We start from the raw sequence: 17,013 nt of genomic DNA, 5'->3' as shown, positions 1-17,013 counted from the left end.
TCTGATCTTCTCCATGACACTGCAAAGCATGAACTGGAATATTGGGGTCAGGGGAGTTAACTCATGGAGATGTGGAACATTTTTGCAGTAAATACAATGAGGAGAATATTTATTCAGGGATTGCAGGCTTCCATGAATGACTGGATCATGAGACACTCAGGATGGAAGAAGAAAAAATGTGGGAAAAAACCCAACTGTGACATTTTCACCATAAAACCTTTCTTGGGAATAGTCTAATAAAAGGAAAGCTGACTTATTGTTCCTTAACTGAAGAATGACTTTTATGATTTAGAATATTATTTTAAACTTTATTCTCTGTTTCCAGTGTGAATTTAAATCAACTGACAGGAGAAGGAAAAATTCAGCAGCAACTCCTCCAACATAGAGTAACTCAGTGTAGTCAAATGGTAAAGCAAAATTGTTCAGGGCTTTCTGATGGGAGTAGCAGGCACCTGGCAGTACCAATGACTTAATCATAATGATCAAGAGGAAAATATGGTTATTAATAGCCTTATAAATGCATTTATTTTTCAGAATCACCTTTGGAGTGAAATGAAAGAATGAAACTCAAATTAATAGAGAAAGGCCCCCACTCTACTGTTCCCACACACTTCCAGGTCCTCCTGACTTCAGTGGGTGTTCTGGGCACAGAGAAAAAGCAGGAGCTCAATATTGATCTATTTCTAGTATTAGAAAGAATTATTCTCTTAAATTTCAAGGCAGCCAAAATCCTAGCATCACAGCAGCACTATAACCTGTGCTTCCCTTAATAGATCCAAGTAACAGCACTGAGATACAATATACACTCCTTTCTCAAATGAAAGAAAAAGAGTTATTTCAGATGTGGGGTGGGAGGTACTGGGGAGGTGGTTTGATTAAAAAAAGGGGAAATGGGGTATAAGATATAGCTCTTCAGCTATTGTAGCTTTTATCGATCTGTTCTTATCACACACATTCACTTTTTCAAGTATCATCATTCAACAACTTATTGTGCCAGTACTATGAAACAGGCACTGGGCTAAGCTCTAGAAATAAAAAGTCATTTAAGATTTGGTCTATAGAAAAATTAACTCAAGATGGATTAAAAACTTCAGCGTAAAACCCAAAATTATAAAAACTCTGAAAGACAACCTAGGTAATACCATTCAGGACATAGGCACAGGCAGATTTCATGATGAAGATGCCAAAAGCAATTGCAACAAAAGCAAAAATTGACAAATGGAATCTAATTATACTGAAGAGCTTCTGCACAGCAAAAGAAACTATCAACAGAGTAAATAGACAACCTACAGAATGGATGAAAAATTTTGCAAAGTATCCATCTGACAAAGTTCTATTATCCAGCATCTATAAGGAACCTAAACAAATTTACAAGCAAAAAGCAAACAACCCCATTAAAAAGGGGGCAAAGAACATGAACAGGCACTTCTCAAAAGAAGACATACATTTGACAAATAAGCATATGAAATAAAGCTCAACATCATTGATCATTAGAAAAATGCAAATCAAGGGCCCAGCATGGTGGCTCACATCTGTAAGTATAATCCCAGCACTTTGGGAGGTCAAGGTGGGTGGATCACGAGGTCAGGAGTTCGAGACCAGCCTGGTTAACATGGCGAAACCCCATCTCTACTAAAACTATAAAAATTAGCCAGGCGTGGTGGCACACGCCTGTAATCCCAGCTACTCAGGAGGCTGAGGCAGATAATCACTTGAACCTGGGAGGCAGAGATTTCAGTGAGCCGAGATCGCGCCACTGTACTCCAGCCTGGGCGACAGAACGAGACTCTGTCTCAAAAAAAAGAAAAGAAAAATGCAAATCAAACCTACAGTGAGATACCATCTCACACCAGTCAGAATGGCTATTAGTAAAAAGTCAAAAAGTAACAGATGCTGGAGAGACTGTGGAGAAAAAGGGACGCATATACACTGTTGGTGGGAGTGTAACTTAGTTCAACCATTGTGTAAGACAGTGTGGTGATTCCTCAAACACCTAAAGAGAGAAATACCATTCGACCCAGCAATCCCATTACTAGGTATATACACAGAGGAACATAAACTGTTCTATTATAAAGATACATGCATGCGTATGTTCATTGTAGCACTATTCATAATAGCAAAGACATGGAATCAATCCAAATGCCCATCAGTGATAGATCTGGACAAAGAAAATGTGGTACATATACACCATGGAACACTACGCAGCCACAGAAAAGAACAAGATCATGTCTTTTGCAGGGACATGGATGGAGGTGGAGGCTATTATCTTTAGCAAACTAACACAAGAACAGAAAACCAAATACCACATGTTCTCAGTTGTAAGTGGGAGCTAAATGATGAGAACACATGGACATATAGATGGGAACAACACACACTGGGGCCTATTGGAGAGTGGAGGGTAAGAGTCAGGAAAAAACCTAACCAATACTAAGCTTAATACCTGAGTGATGAAATAATGAAGCCCAATAACACACATTTACCTGTGTAACAAACCTGCACATCTTGCACATGTACCCCTGAACTTAAAATAAAAGTTAACAAAAAAACACTTGGTCATTGCCCTCGAAAGTTCTATTTAGATTGTGTCTCTCATTCTTTTTTGCATAACACCTTGGATATTGCCTTGCAGATGTTTCCTGTTAATGAAAATTACAACGATATTGATGATGATGACAATGGAAAGCATAGCTGTCCACAAGTATAAGTGGCAAATATAAAAAGGGCTTCTCTCGGAAAACTTTTATTCATCCAATAAGTTCATCCATAGTGAGCAACTATTTTGTGGTACAGATGACACTCTGGGCTCTGTGAGAAGTACAGAAAAGACTTCCATTCTCAGGAATGCCTGGTGATTCTCTAAGCTCATCCTGGAATGAGCAGAAATGCCCAGGTCAGTCTTTGGCAGTCTTTGGTTGCTCCAAATCTCAGAAACAACTGATGGACAGTAAAGATTTGGCCTTGCTGCCTCTGTTTCCACTATACCTCTGAGGTAGAACAGAAATGTGCCCAGCGAAGTAGCATGGGACAAATAACAACCACATTAAGTACTTTCTTCTCATTCTCCGGGCAGCAGTACCAGGAAATGCATTGTACATCACACATTTTCAAGGTCATACATTCAAGGCGAGGTTATTCCTGTGCCCCACCAGAGGACAGCATCACGTGAAAGCCACAAGATCATGCCAACCCATCTTCTCCAGCAAGAGGCCTTAAGAAAGATGTGCCTGTATGGGAAGTTATCGGATTGCATCATTAACTGAAGCAACCAGTTTCATTTCAATGTGTCAGTGAGCATTGTGTGGTTTCAGAGTTGCAGGGTTAAGTGATAAGAACGTGGATAATTTTCTAGATATTTTCTAGGAGTAAACAGTAATCACTGGCTGTGGAATGGATTCTTTGTAGATGCACGTAGCTGCCTCTGCCCCAGTAAACGGGGGGCAGAGGCCCTGTGCCCTGTGGCCTCCTGGACCACTCCATGCTGCTACCACCATCACCACCCCAGGACATATCCTTGCAAAAACACCTGCTTTTCTGGATTCCCAGCTAGGCCACCTAATGCAAATTTCCCAGCAGCCTTAGCCAAGCCCCAAATTCCACATCTGTTCCACTTTCCTGTATTCCAGATCAGCACGATATCTTCATGTTTGCTATTGTGATCACTGTTGAACCACAAAGACAGGATGGAAATGACTAAGACATGCTTTTTTTTTTTTTTTTTTTTGGCACAGCACATAGAAGGGATGGTCCTGGATTAAATCTAGAGTTCTTAACTTCAGTAATAAAGAAAAGAAGATGGATCTCTACTGACAACTGGGATCAGAACCTCAAGAATCTCTTTAGCAAGTCTCCTCTATTAATCAAAAGGAGGTAACAAGGAAAGAAATGAACATTTATTGAGTACTTACTATTTGCCTGGCCCTCTCTTAGGTACTTTATGATCTATTTATCCTCATACCAGTCTGGCAAGTTCATATTATTATACTCAATAAAATCTACAGAACATTCTGGAAGCTCAAAGAAGCTAAAGAACTCACCTAAGATCACACTAACTAGTAAGTTGAAGCCCAGGTGTATCTGATGCCACAGATGTTTACTACAAAGGGGATCATAAGGGTGAAAGACTCTCACTCAGGATCATAGTCAATAAAGTCAATAAGTCATTCTTACCTCTTCTACAAATCTGACATAGCAGCAATGTATTCTAATGTCTTAGATTATCTAAATACATTTGTGATTTCATTAAAGCAAAATAGCAATTATGTACTTGAAATATTTATAAAATAAGTCAACTACATTTGAAAGAAAATGTAAAAGCATTGCAATTAAACAGATCTGCACACACTGCAGGGTGTTTTTCTAACAAAAGGAGTAAGGAATAACGCTGCTAATAAAAACAAAGATGATCTTGTTTAAATGTCCTAATAACTCATTTGGCGCTGTTCTGAGTGGAACTGTGTATTAGTAATTTCGAATAAAGCGTTTGATGAAAGATTAAATATATCTTTTGCCCATTCTCCTCTGCAAAGCTAGTGATTCAAATGGGCTAATTTGTTCCCTTTCTTCTCATAAAATGTTTTAAGTAATCTATAAATGTTTTTATCCTTCTATTCATATTGTAAGAGGAATCAAGTGAATAATAATGAATAAGAATAAGAAGTTATACTGATGTATTGGAAAGTAATGGGTGCTTTGAATTCTCATTTGGGCTTGCAATAAGAAACAGGAACCTCTCACATCTCAGAGTAAATATTCCCTCTGGAAACTATATTAAATAGGAGCTATCCTAACACAATTGTCTGATCACTTTTGAAAAAATTATCATGCCAATTAATAAAAAGTAAGGTTTTATTTTTCCCAGAGAAGAAATCTAAAACTGTACAATAGCTTATATATTTCGCTCTTCCAGAAAGAAATTAAGTTTGGCCGATTAAATTCTATACTGAAAATTTTCTCTTTAGCATTTCAAACTTAACAATATACAGTATTTGTGGTGCTTCTAAGCCTGTGTGGGGAAAACAGGCCAAGCCATTTTAATGTCTTTTGGGATGTAGGGCACGTAGGTTGTTTTTGACATAGATCAAAACAACTACACTCTGTGAAATGGGTAACCTAAAGGAACAAACATAACCTTGGCTAACATATCAGATTGTTCATGAAAAATACTCCTGTTTAGAGGACAATATTGGTTAGAGAGACCTTTGGCTGCACATTGTACTGAAATTCCTAACGCAAAGCAAAACGTCCATAGTACCTATCATGCTTTCTGCAAGTAATTGGCTGCCTCCTCAGCTCCTGTGGGCCTCTTAAGAAAACAGCAAACACCTTATTTTTTCTTATTATTCAGTTCCCAGTATCAGGCACTCAATAAATATCTGTTTAATGCAATGAATGACTCTATCAACCAACATTCACTCTGAAGTAATTTCTACATTTTAGTGTCCATATTTCTGATATTTTCTTCACCAGGTATGACCTGACAAACATTCTAATATCAAAAAAGCTGGTCACTTCCTGTTTCTGAAACCCTCAAAGCCAATTTATAAAATACGTTGATTCAGGCTCAGAGAAATGAGCATCAAGGCATGTCATATTTTCTCCATAGAGAAGCCTGGCAAAACCAATCCCTTCCCAGTCCAGGAACTGCAAAATTCCCAAAGACAAAAACCACAATGAAGAGAATCACAAGCCCCAAATAATCTACCTGCTCCAAGTTAAGGTGAAATAAAAACCTGAGCTCCTCGAAAAGATGTAAACCCACTCGGAAGGTGCAGCATTATCCACAGACAATGTACCAAGGATGTATGCCCAGAAAAGACATCTCCCTCACTGGATAACCAAGCCAACTAAAGACCTCAGCCTTTTAGAACAAATGGGTTATTCTTTGGTGGTGACATTAGAAGTGTAAATTTAGGCTGTATACTAATAAAAGAGACTGATTTATTTTTAGTCTGTTTTTCGAACATTTAAATCAAGATTTTTCTCTCCTACCTCTGGGTTAAGGGCCTCCCTGCTTCCCAAGCCTGCCTGTTTCAGGATTTGCCGTTGCCTCCTTTCATTAGTCAACTATTTACTCTCCAATCAGACTGAGTCCAAACCACAACACTGACACTCACTCCTGCACTTTCTTCTAGGCCAGGCCAGAGTCCCAGTACAATTTCAATCCACACACCTCATTCTCAGAGCTCAGCCCAAGAAAGCACATATCATGAAGGACAGAGTGGAGAAAAGGTAACATGCGGGTGATCCATGAGCAGAACAGAAATAGAAAATATATGATATTTCTTCCAGGAGCTTATGATACTTGTGAGCACCCAGGTTTACACTTTTACATCCCTCACTATAGTTTTATACTTTAGGTTGAAACTGTTCTACATGTTGGAGAGAAGTGGAAGAAGGGACAATCACAGGGCTACCATGTCAGCCTCAAACACTCACATGTGCACATACTTGGCTTGGAAATGAGAAATGTGATCACATGAGTAAAGCCTCTTTTAAAACTTGTTGGTCTCTTTCAATGTTTTCTATTTAGGGCCTTATTATCCTAATACTATATGAGGTAAACCTACCACTTTGGAATAAACCTCTAATTTGGGGTGATTGAGTATTCTTTTCTAAATTCACTGAAGATAGAACAAAAATAAATAGGTTCATATTACAGCAAGTGGGATTTGGGTTTCTTACAAAAAGTTCCTGGTGATGAGAACTTATACAAATAGCAGGTTCAAGTAGAAGGGAGTAGGGTCAGGTCCCAAGTCTGAGGAGCTGGGTTGGCTTTATCACATATTAGCTGCAATCTTATTCAAGCTACTTGACCTCTCTGTACTCAAGTGTTGTATGATTTAAATAAGATAGTATAGGAAAAGTACTTTGTATCAACAAGTATTTTTTTAACGGTGTTATTTTCATCATATGAATCCAGCAAGATAAAAATCCCAAACCCAAATTTCTCATTATTGACACACAATTGCCCTGAGCCTTCACTTTCACCAGAAAAGAACCGAGGCCTGAGATGAGGGATGTTTAGTTGTGTTTGAAGTGTTCATGGGAGGGTACACAGGTAGCATATGTCTGCTCCATGGATAAAAGCCAAAATAGTAAGTAGATACTCACCTTTCAAACATATCTAGTAGAGAATGCTTGAATTCATCAGAGAAGAGACAGGAAGTGCCAGAAGTAAGTTAGGAAAAAGTCTGAGGCAGCTTGCCAAGCCAGGAACTGACTGACAGCGGGAGAGGCTCCTGGACATGGGGAAACAGTAAAAGAGAAATTCCAGAGCTCTGTAACAGGCTTTTATGATCTTGGCTCTGAGAGAAACCCTCTGCCCACTAGGCCCTTGTGCCTAACATACATACACAGCTGCCTAAAGACTGCACAGAGATGTTGCTCCAGAAAGAGAACCCACACAGAATCCTACAGGCATCCAAGCCTGGAGCAGCCTCAGCTGGGAGGCATTTTGATTTGAGCCTAGATACCAGGGATTTACAGATGTAGCTACAGCCACTGCACTGCTCCAAGGAGGGAGACCAGAGGACAGGTACCTCCTTGCGCCCTGGGGAGGGTACTTGCCACCCTGCTGTGAGCTGCTGTTGAGACTGAGATGCAAGCAGACCACACTCCCCTCAGCTTCTTGCTCATGCTGCCTGTCTGGATGGTGCCCCACCCTCTCCAGTCCCAGGTCCTGGGTGCCATTTTCAGAGTTTAATCCTGGGCTGCACCCTACACTCAACCTGAGCTCAGGCTGACGAGGATGCAGCCACCACCCAGCCAAGGAGGGGCAGGCAAGCCAGGCTCCCCTATACATATCGAGGAAAATACCCAATGCCTTGCTATAGGCTGCTGTGAGACTGAGAATTTAGTGGACTGCACAGCTTCCTGCCCATGCTGCTCACCTGAGAAGGGTCCCACCGTCTTCAGTCACAAGTCCACACCTGGAACCATCTGGGGAGTTTAGAGATGTTGTTTGGCAACCTGGCAGTGGTGGCCACAACATTCATTGTAGTCTTGGGCCAGAGTTTCCAGCGCTTGCTCTGGAACTGGGGAAGGACCCACAGAGCCAGAATTAAGTGGCAAGTGTGGAGAGTGCCCCAGCAGTAGGCACTGAATTATGTTTTCTCCTGTTGCAGGACAGGAATGGGAGGAGAGTTGCTGAAGTCTAGGTTTCTCCCAGGCTGCAAGACTTGCATCAGAGACAGCTTTGTGATCTGGAAGCAGTCTGAGTCACTGCTGGGTCCCCCCGCCTGCTCCCTTGGTCAGTTGGGTGACAGGGCCCTACCAGCTACAAGGAGCAGGAGGGAGACAGACCCCACACCCGAGGAAATCTAATCCTTAGCACAGACTACCCCTAAGGTATGAGAGAGCACAGCCCACCAAACACCCCCTTGGGTCAAAAGAAACATAAGCACAGCACCAGACACTGGAAGCAGCACCACCATAGCCCAAAAACAGATGTGGAGAGGAATCTTCTCTCACCCTACCTTCCTCAATGCACTGTCACAGACTCAGCAGCAACTATTCCCATCAGGGCCTAGGGAGCATGAGCTGAAAGAGTCTGCTTCCCAGGCTTTTCTAGTAGCCCCAACTCCACTGAAGGCTAATATGCACTCGTAGTGAGTACTTTTTGTGCTTCTCTGTTTCCTCTGCTCCCACCTTTACCTGCTGGCTCTTACTCTTAAGCTCCATCTACTAGACTGCAGCCTGAATTACATCACCAAAGAAAATTGCATTGCTACAACAAGCCACATCTGAGTAAGCCACAGCATGAACCTCTCTGCAACCAAGAAACCTGTACAGAGCTAGGACCCTTAAAGCACCCAGAAATGCAGCCAATCAATTATATACATATATATATATAAAATATATAAAATATAACTTTATATTATATATATATATATAAAATACCACAGCTATAAACCCAAAGGAAAAAAAAGATTAAAAAATCAAGGAGCCCCATCCAAACAATAGCAAATTCAAAAGGAGGAGGAGGAGCAGGAGGAGGAGGAGGAGGAGGAGAAGGAGAAGGAGAAGGAGAAGGAGAAGGAGATGGAGAAGGAGAAGGAGAAGGAGAAGGAGAAGGAGAAAGAGACAGAGACGGAGACAGAGAAGGAGAAGGAGGAGGAGCAGCAGCAGGAGCAGCAGCAGCAGCAGCATCTGCTGTCTCAGATGAGAAGGAATCAGTGCAAGTACTCGGACAATAAAAACAGCCAGAGTATTTTAACATCTCCAAAGGATCCCACTAGCTCCCAAGCAATGGGTCCCAACCAGAATGAAATGTCTGAAATGACAGATATAGAATTCAGAATGTGGACGGCAAAGAAACTCAATGAGATCTGAGATAAAGTTGAAATATAACACAAAGAAGACAGAAAAATAATCCAAGATTTAGAAGACAACATAGCTATATTATGAAAGAACCAAGCAGAATCTTATGGAATTGAAATGTTGCTTCAGGAATTTTAAAACACAGAAGCATTAACAACAGACTAGACCAAGGTGAAGAAAGAATTTCAGAGCTTGAAGACTGGTCCTTTAAATTGACCCAGTCAGGCAAAAATTTGTTTAAAAGTAATAAAAATATAAACAAAGCCTTCAATAACCATGGAATTATATAAAGTGATCAAATCTATGATGTATTGGCATTCCTGAGAGAGAAGAAGAGAAAGTGAGCAACTTAGAAAACGTATTTGAGGATATAATTCAGGAAAATTTCCCCAATCTTGCTAGAGAGGTTAGCATGCAGATACAAGAAATCCAGAGAACTTCTGTGAGATATTATAGAAGATGACCATCCCCAAGGCAGATAGCCATCAGACTGTCCAAGGTCAATATGAAAGAAAAAAAAATTAAGGGCAGCTAGAGAAAAGGATAATATAGGCTTATATTATCTGTAAAGGGAAACCCATCAGACTAAGAACAGACTTCTCATCAGAAACATTACAAGCCAGAAGAGATAGGGAGCTCATTTTTAGTATTCTTAAAGAAAAGACATGCCAGCATAGAATTTTATATCCTGCCAAACTAAGCTTCATAAACAACAACAAAGAAATAAAGTATTTCCCAGACAAGCAATTGCTAAGGAAATTCATCATCACCAGACCAGCCCTACAAGAGGTGCTTAGGGAGTTCTAAATATGGAAATTAAAGAATGATACTTGCCACCCCAAAAGCACACACAAGCATATAGCCCATTAACTCCACAAAACAATTATACAATCAAGACTACAAACCACTAGCTAACAATACTATGACAGGGAAAATAAAAACTCACATATCTATATTAACCTTGAACATCAATGGGCTACATGCTCCACTTAAAAGACACAGAGTAGAAAATTGGATTTAAAAAATAAGACCCATCTTTCTATCTTTCTACTGTCTTCAAGAGAGCTATCTCACGTGTAATGACACCCATAAGGTCAAAGATGGAGAAATTTCTATCTTGCAAAAGGAAAACAAAAAAGAGCAGAAATCACTATTCTTGTATCAGATAAAATAGACCCTAAACCAACAACAGTAAAAAAGGATAAAGAAGGCATTGCATAATAATAAAGGGTTCAATTCAACAAGAAGACTTAACTGTCCTAGATATGTATGCACCCAACATTAAAGCACCCAGATTTAAAAAACAATTACTTCTCGACCTAAGAAAATACTTTCACAGCCACACAATAATAGTGGGGGACTTCAACACTCCACCAGCAGCATTAGACAGATTATTGAGGCAGAAAACTAAAAAAGAAATTCTGGACTTAAATATAAACTGGAACAATTAAACATAATAGTCAGAACACTCTACAGAATACTCTACCCAACAACCACAGAATATACATCATTCTCATCTGCACACAGAACATACTCTAGTATTGACCAGCTGCTCACTCATAAAGCAAGTCTCAACAATTTTTTTTTTCTAGTTTGTGTGCCCAGAGATGTTCATAGTCATCCCTGAGGATCTTTTGTATTTCTATGGGATTGGTTGTGATATTATCTTTGTTATTTCTCATTGTGCTTATCTGGATTGTCTCTCTTTTTCTCTTTGATAATGTAGCTACAGTCTATGAATCTTGCTGATCCTTTCAAAGAACGAGCTTTTTAAATCTTGATTCTTTGTATGTTTTCTTGGTCTCAATTTCATTTAGTTCTGCTCTGATTTTAGTTATTTATTATTTCTGCTAGCTTGGGATTAGTTTGTTCTTGATTTTCTAATTCCTTCAGGTGTGAGGTTAGGTTGTTAATTTGCAATCTTTCTATTTTCTTGATGTAGTCATTTAGTGCTATACACTTTCCTCTTAACACTACTTTTGCCACATCCAGAGGTTTCGATATGTTGTTTCTCTATTTTCATTTCTTTCAAAACATTTTTAAAATTTCTGCCTTTAGTTTGTTTTTTACCCCCAAATAATTCAAGAGCATGTTTTTTAGTTTCCATGTGTTCATGTACCTTTGAGAGTTCCTCTTGGTATTGATTTCAACTTTCATTCCACTCTGGTCCAAGAAGATCATTGGTATGATTACAATTTTAAAAAACTGTAAGACAGACATTCCCAGAGAGGCCATTTCAGAGACCTCCCCCAGGAATGCATTCTTTTCCCAGGGCTATTCCTTGCTGAGAAAAAGAATTCAGTGATATTTCTCCTATTCGCTTTTGCAAGAAGAGAAATATGACTCTGTTCTGCCTGGCCCCACAGGCAGTCAGACCTTATGGTTATCTCCCTTGTTCCCTGAAAATCGCTGTTATCCTGTTCTTTTAGCATGCCCAGATTTCATATTGTTCAAACACACATGTTTTACAAACAATTTGCACAGATAACGCAATCATCACAGGGTCCTGAGGTGACACACATCCTCACCTTTTGAAGATGACGGGATTAAGAGATTAAAGTAAAGACAGGCAGAGGAAATTGTAAGAGTATTGATTGGGGAAGTGATAAATGTCCATGAAATCTTCACAATTTATGTTCAGAGATTACAGTAAAGCCAGGTGTAAGAAAATATAAAAGTATTAATTTGGGGAACTAATAAATGTCCATGAAATCTTCACAATTTATATTCTTCTGCTGTGGCTTCAGCTAGTCCCTCCGTTCAGGGTCCCTGACTTCCTGCAACAGAAGCTGAGTCCTGAAAGCCCTGCTTTCTTCTTCAGTGGGGAGGCTTGTAGCCTGGGGCAAGATATCAGCCGTACTCACAAGCTGCGTGAATATAAACTTGGTGCTGTTAGTGGGGCATGGTGGGGGTGAGGCTGGCCTAGCTGGCTGCATGGGAGCTGGGTAAGGCCTGTCACTGCTGGCTTTCTCTAACTTTCCTGTTGACCTGTATGTTGCAGCAGAGGCAGACACAATCCCCCTGGGAACATAGCTCCACTGGCCTAAGAACCACACCCCATCCCCCACTGAGAGCCACAGCAAGGTGAGTCAGAGCTCAGACATGCCTACCCCTGCCCCCATTTGATGGTCTTTCTCTACCTACCCTGGTAGCTGAAGACAAAAGAAATAATCTCTTGGAAGCTCTAGGGCCCTGCCCATTACCTGAGAAATCTGGCTTTCTTTTTTTTTTTTTTTTTTTTGAGATGGAGTTTCCCTCTTGTTGCCCAGGCAGGAGTGCAATGGCACAATCTTGTCTCACCACAACTTCTGCCTCCCAGGTTCAAGCAACGATCCTGCCTCAGCATCCTGAGTAGCTGGGATTACAGGCATTCACCACCACACCCGACTAATTTTGTATTTTTAGTAGAGACGGGGTTTCTCCATGCTGGTCAGGCTGGTCGCAAACTCCCGACCTCAGGTGATCTGCCTGCCTCAGCCTCCCAAAGTACTGGGATTATAGGTGTGAGTCACCATGCCCAGCCAAAACCTGAATACTTATCCACGCAACCTCAGGGCAAAATTGTATCCCCACTATACTACTACAGCTGATGCTCTCTTGAAAGCACCACTTCCTGACTGGAAGTCAACCAACTCAAGCCATTACAGCAACTCATAAAAGAGAAACCCTGTCCCAAGAAAGGAGAAAACAAGAACTAATTCCACCAGCTATAGCATCCTGGCAAACCAGAGGTCCTGAGTCTGCCCACAGGACAACTTCACTCCTAGCACAACCAGCATTCAGGAAAACCAGCACACTAAACAAAACTACAACCAAGGACCCACACAGAGTCTACTTCACTCCCCTGCTACCTACACTGGAGCAGGTGATGGTATCCATGGCTAAGAGACCTGAAAGCTGATCACATTACAGTACTCTGCAGACACTCCCTAGTACATGCCCAGAGCCTGGTAGTTCTGCTGGGTGGCTAGACCCAGAAGATCAATAACAACCACTGTAGTCCAGCTCTCAGGAAGCCCTATCCCTAGGGGGACGGGGGAGAGTACCACATCAAGGGATCAACCTATGAGACAAAAGAATCAGCCTTTGAGCCCCAGACCTTTTCTCTGACGTAGTCTACCCAAATGAGAAGGAACCAGTAAAATAATTCTGGTAATATGTCAAAGCAAGGTTCTTTAATATTCCCAAAAGATTACATTAGCTCACCAGCAAATCCAAACCAAGAAGAAATCTCTGAATTACCAGATAAAGAATTCAGAAGGTTGATTATTAAGCTACTCAAGGAGGCACCAAAGAAAGATGAAAACCAACTTAAAGAAACTTAAAAAATAATACATGATATGAAAGAAGAAAAATCTTGAAAGAAATTGTAGCATAAGGAAAACAATTACAACTTCTGAAAATGAAACACACACTTAGAGAAATGCAAAGTACAATGGAAAGTTTCAACAATAGAAGAAAGTACTTTAGAGCTCAAAGACAAGGCTTTTGAAATAACCCAATCTGACAATGACAAAGAGAAAAGAATTTTTAAAACATGAATGAAGCTGCCAAAAAATGTGAGATTATGTTCAACTGAACCTCAGAAAAATTGGTGTTCCTGAGGAAGAAGAGAAATCTAAAAGTTTGGAAAACTTATTTGAGAGAATAATCAAGGAAAACTTCCCTGGCCTTGCTAAAGATCTAGACATCCAAATACAAGAAGTTCAAAGAATACCCAGGAAATATACTGCAAAAGATCATCATTTAAGTGCATAGTCATCAGGTTATCTAAAGTCAAGATGAAAGAAAGAATCTTAAGAGCTGTGAAGCAAAAGCACCAGGTAACCTATAAAAGAAAACCTATCACACTAACAGCAGATTTCTCAACAGAAACCCTACAAGTTAGAAGGGATTGGGGTCCTATCTTTAGCCTCATTAAACAAAACAATTATCAGCCAAGAATTTTGTATCCAGTTAAACTAAGTTTCATAAACTAAGGAAAGATAGTCTTTTTCAGACAAACAAATGCTGAGAGAATTTGCCACTACCAAGCCAGCACTAAAAGAGCTGCTAAACAAAACCTCAAAATACACCAAAATAAAACCTTAAAGCATAAATCTCACAGGGCCTATCAAACAATAACACAATGAAAAAAAAAAGGTATTTAGGCAACAACTAGCACAATGAATAGAATACTACCTCATATCTCAATACTAATGTTGAATGTAAATGGCCTAAATGCTCCATTTAAAACACACAGAACGGCAGAGTGGATAAGAATTCACCAACCAGGTATCTGCTGTCTTCAAGAGACTCACCTAACACATAAAGACTCATATAAACTTAAGGTAAAGGGGTGGAAAAAGATATTCCATGCAAATGGACACTGAAAGCAAGCAGGGGTAGCTATTCTTATATCAGACAAAACAGACCTTAAAGCAACAACAGTTGAAAAAGACAAAGAGGGATATTATATAATGATAAAGGAACTAGCCCAACAGGAAAATATTACAATCCTAAATATATATGCACCTAACACTGGAGCTCCCAAATTTATAAAGTAATTACTACTAGACCTAAGAAATGAGACAGATGGCAACACAATAATAGTGGGGGACTTTAATACTCAACTGACAGCACTAGATAGGTCATCAAGACAGAAAGTCAACAAAGAAACAATGGACCTAAACTATACCCTAGAACAAATGAACTTACCAAATATTTATAGGGCATTCTACCAAACAGCTGCAAGATATACATTCTATTCATCAGCACATGGAATATTCTCCAAGATAGCCACAAAACAAGTTTTAACAAATTTAAGAAAATCGAAATTATATCAAGTACTCTCCCAAACCACAGTGGAATAAAATTGGAAATCAACTCCAAAAGGACCCCTCAAGACCATGAAAATACATGAAAATTAAGTAAGCTATTCCTGAATGATAGTTGAGTCAACAATGAAATCAAGATAGAAGTTTAAAAATGCTTTGAGGCCAGGCACAGTGGCTCACACCTGTAATCCCAGCACTTTGGGAGGCCGAGGTGGGAGGATCACAAGGTCAGGAGATTGAAATCATCCTGGCTAACATGGTGAAACCCCGTCTCTACTAAAAATACAAAAATTAGCCAGGCATGGTGGTGGGCGCCTGTAGTCCCAGCTACTCGGGAGGCTGAGGCAGGAGAATGCTGTGAATCTGGGAGGCGGAGCTTGCAGTGAGCCAAGATAGCACGACTGCACTCCAGCCTAGGTGACACAGCGAGACTCTGTCTCAAAATAAATAAATAAATAAATAAATAAATAAATAAATAGATAGATAAATAAAAATGCTTTGAACTGAATGATAACACTGACACAACCTATCAAAACCTCTGGAATACAGCAAAAGCAGTGCTAAGACGAAAGCTGATATCATTAAATGCCTACATCAAAAGGTCTGAACGAACACAAACAGACAATCTAAGGTCATATCCCAAGGAACTAGAGAAATAAGAAAAACCAAACCCAAACCCAGCAGAAGAAACGAAATAATCAAGATCAGACCAGAATTAATGAAATTGAAACAAAAAAATACAAAAGATAAATGAAACAAAAAGCTGGTTCTTTGAAAAGATAAATAAAATTGATAGGCCACTAGTGAGATTAACAAAGAAGAGAGAATATCAAAATAACCTCAATTAGAAATGAAATGGGAGACATTACAACTGATACCACAGAAATACAAAAGATCATTCAAGGCTACATAGACACCTTTACATGCACAAACTAGAAAACCTAGAAGGGATGGATAAATTCCTGGAAATATACAACCCTCCTAGATTGAACCAGGAAGAAATAGAAACTCTGAACAGACCAGTAACAAGCAGCAAGATTGAAATGGTAACAAAAAAGTCACCAACAAAAAAAAGCCCAGGACCAGATGGATACACAGCTGAATTCTATCAGACATTCAAAGATCAATTGGTACCAATTGTATTGAAACTACTCCAAAAAATAGAGAAAGAAGATAAATCGTTTTATGAAGCCAGTATCACCCTAATACCAAAACCAGGAAAGGACATAACAAAAAAAGAAAACTACAGACTGATATCCCTCATGAACATAGACACAGAAATGCTCAACAAAATACTAGCTAACTGAATCTAACAGCATATCAAAAACATAATCCACCATGATCAAGTGGGTTTCATACCAGGGGTGCAGGGATAGTTTAACATACACAAGTTAATAAATGTGATACATCATATAAACAGAATTAAAAACAAATCACATGATCATCTCAATAGATGCAGAAAAAACATTTGACAAAATCCAACAGCACTTTGTGATTAAAACCCTCAGCAAAATTGGCATAGAAGGGATGTATCTTAATTTAATAAAAGCCATCTATAATAAATCCAAAACCAACATTATACTGAATAGGAAAACGTTTAAAGCATTCCCCCTGAGAACTGGAACAAGACAAGGTTCCCACTGTCACCACTTCTATTCAACATAGTACTGGAAGTCCTAGCCAAAGCAATCAGACAAGAAAAAGAAATAAAGGGCATCCAAATTGTTAAAGAGGAAGTCAAACTGTCACTGTTCACTGATGATATGATCATATACCTAGAAAACCCTAAAAACTTATCCAAAAAGCTCCTAGATCTGATAAATAAATTGACTAAAGTTTCAGAACACAAAATCAATGTACACAAATCCATAGCACTGCT

The sequence above is a fragment of the Theropithecus gelada genome, chromosome 5 (genome assembly GCF_003255815.1).
Source record: "Theropithecus gelada isolate Dixy chromosome 5, Tgel_1.0, whole genome shotgun sequence".
Classification (NCBI taxonomy): Eukaryota; Metazoa; Chordata; class Mammalia; order Primates; family Cercopithecidae; genus Theropithecus; species Theropithecus gelada.
Note: the sequence above shows the minus strand (reverse complement) of the source record.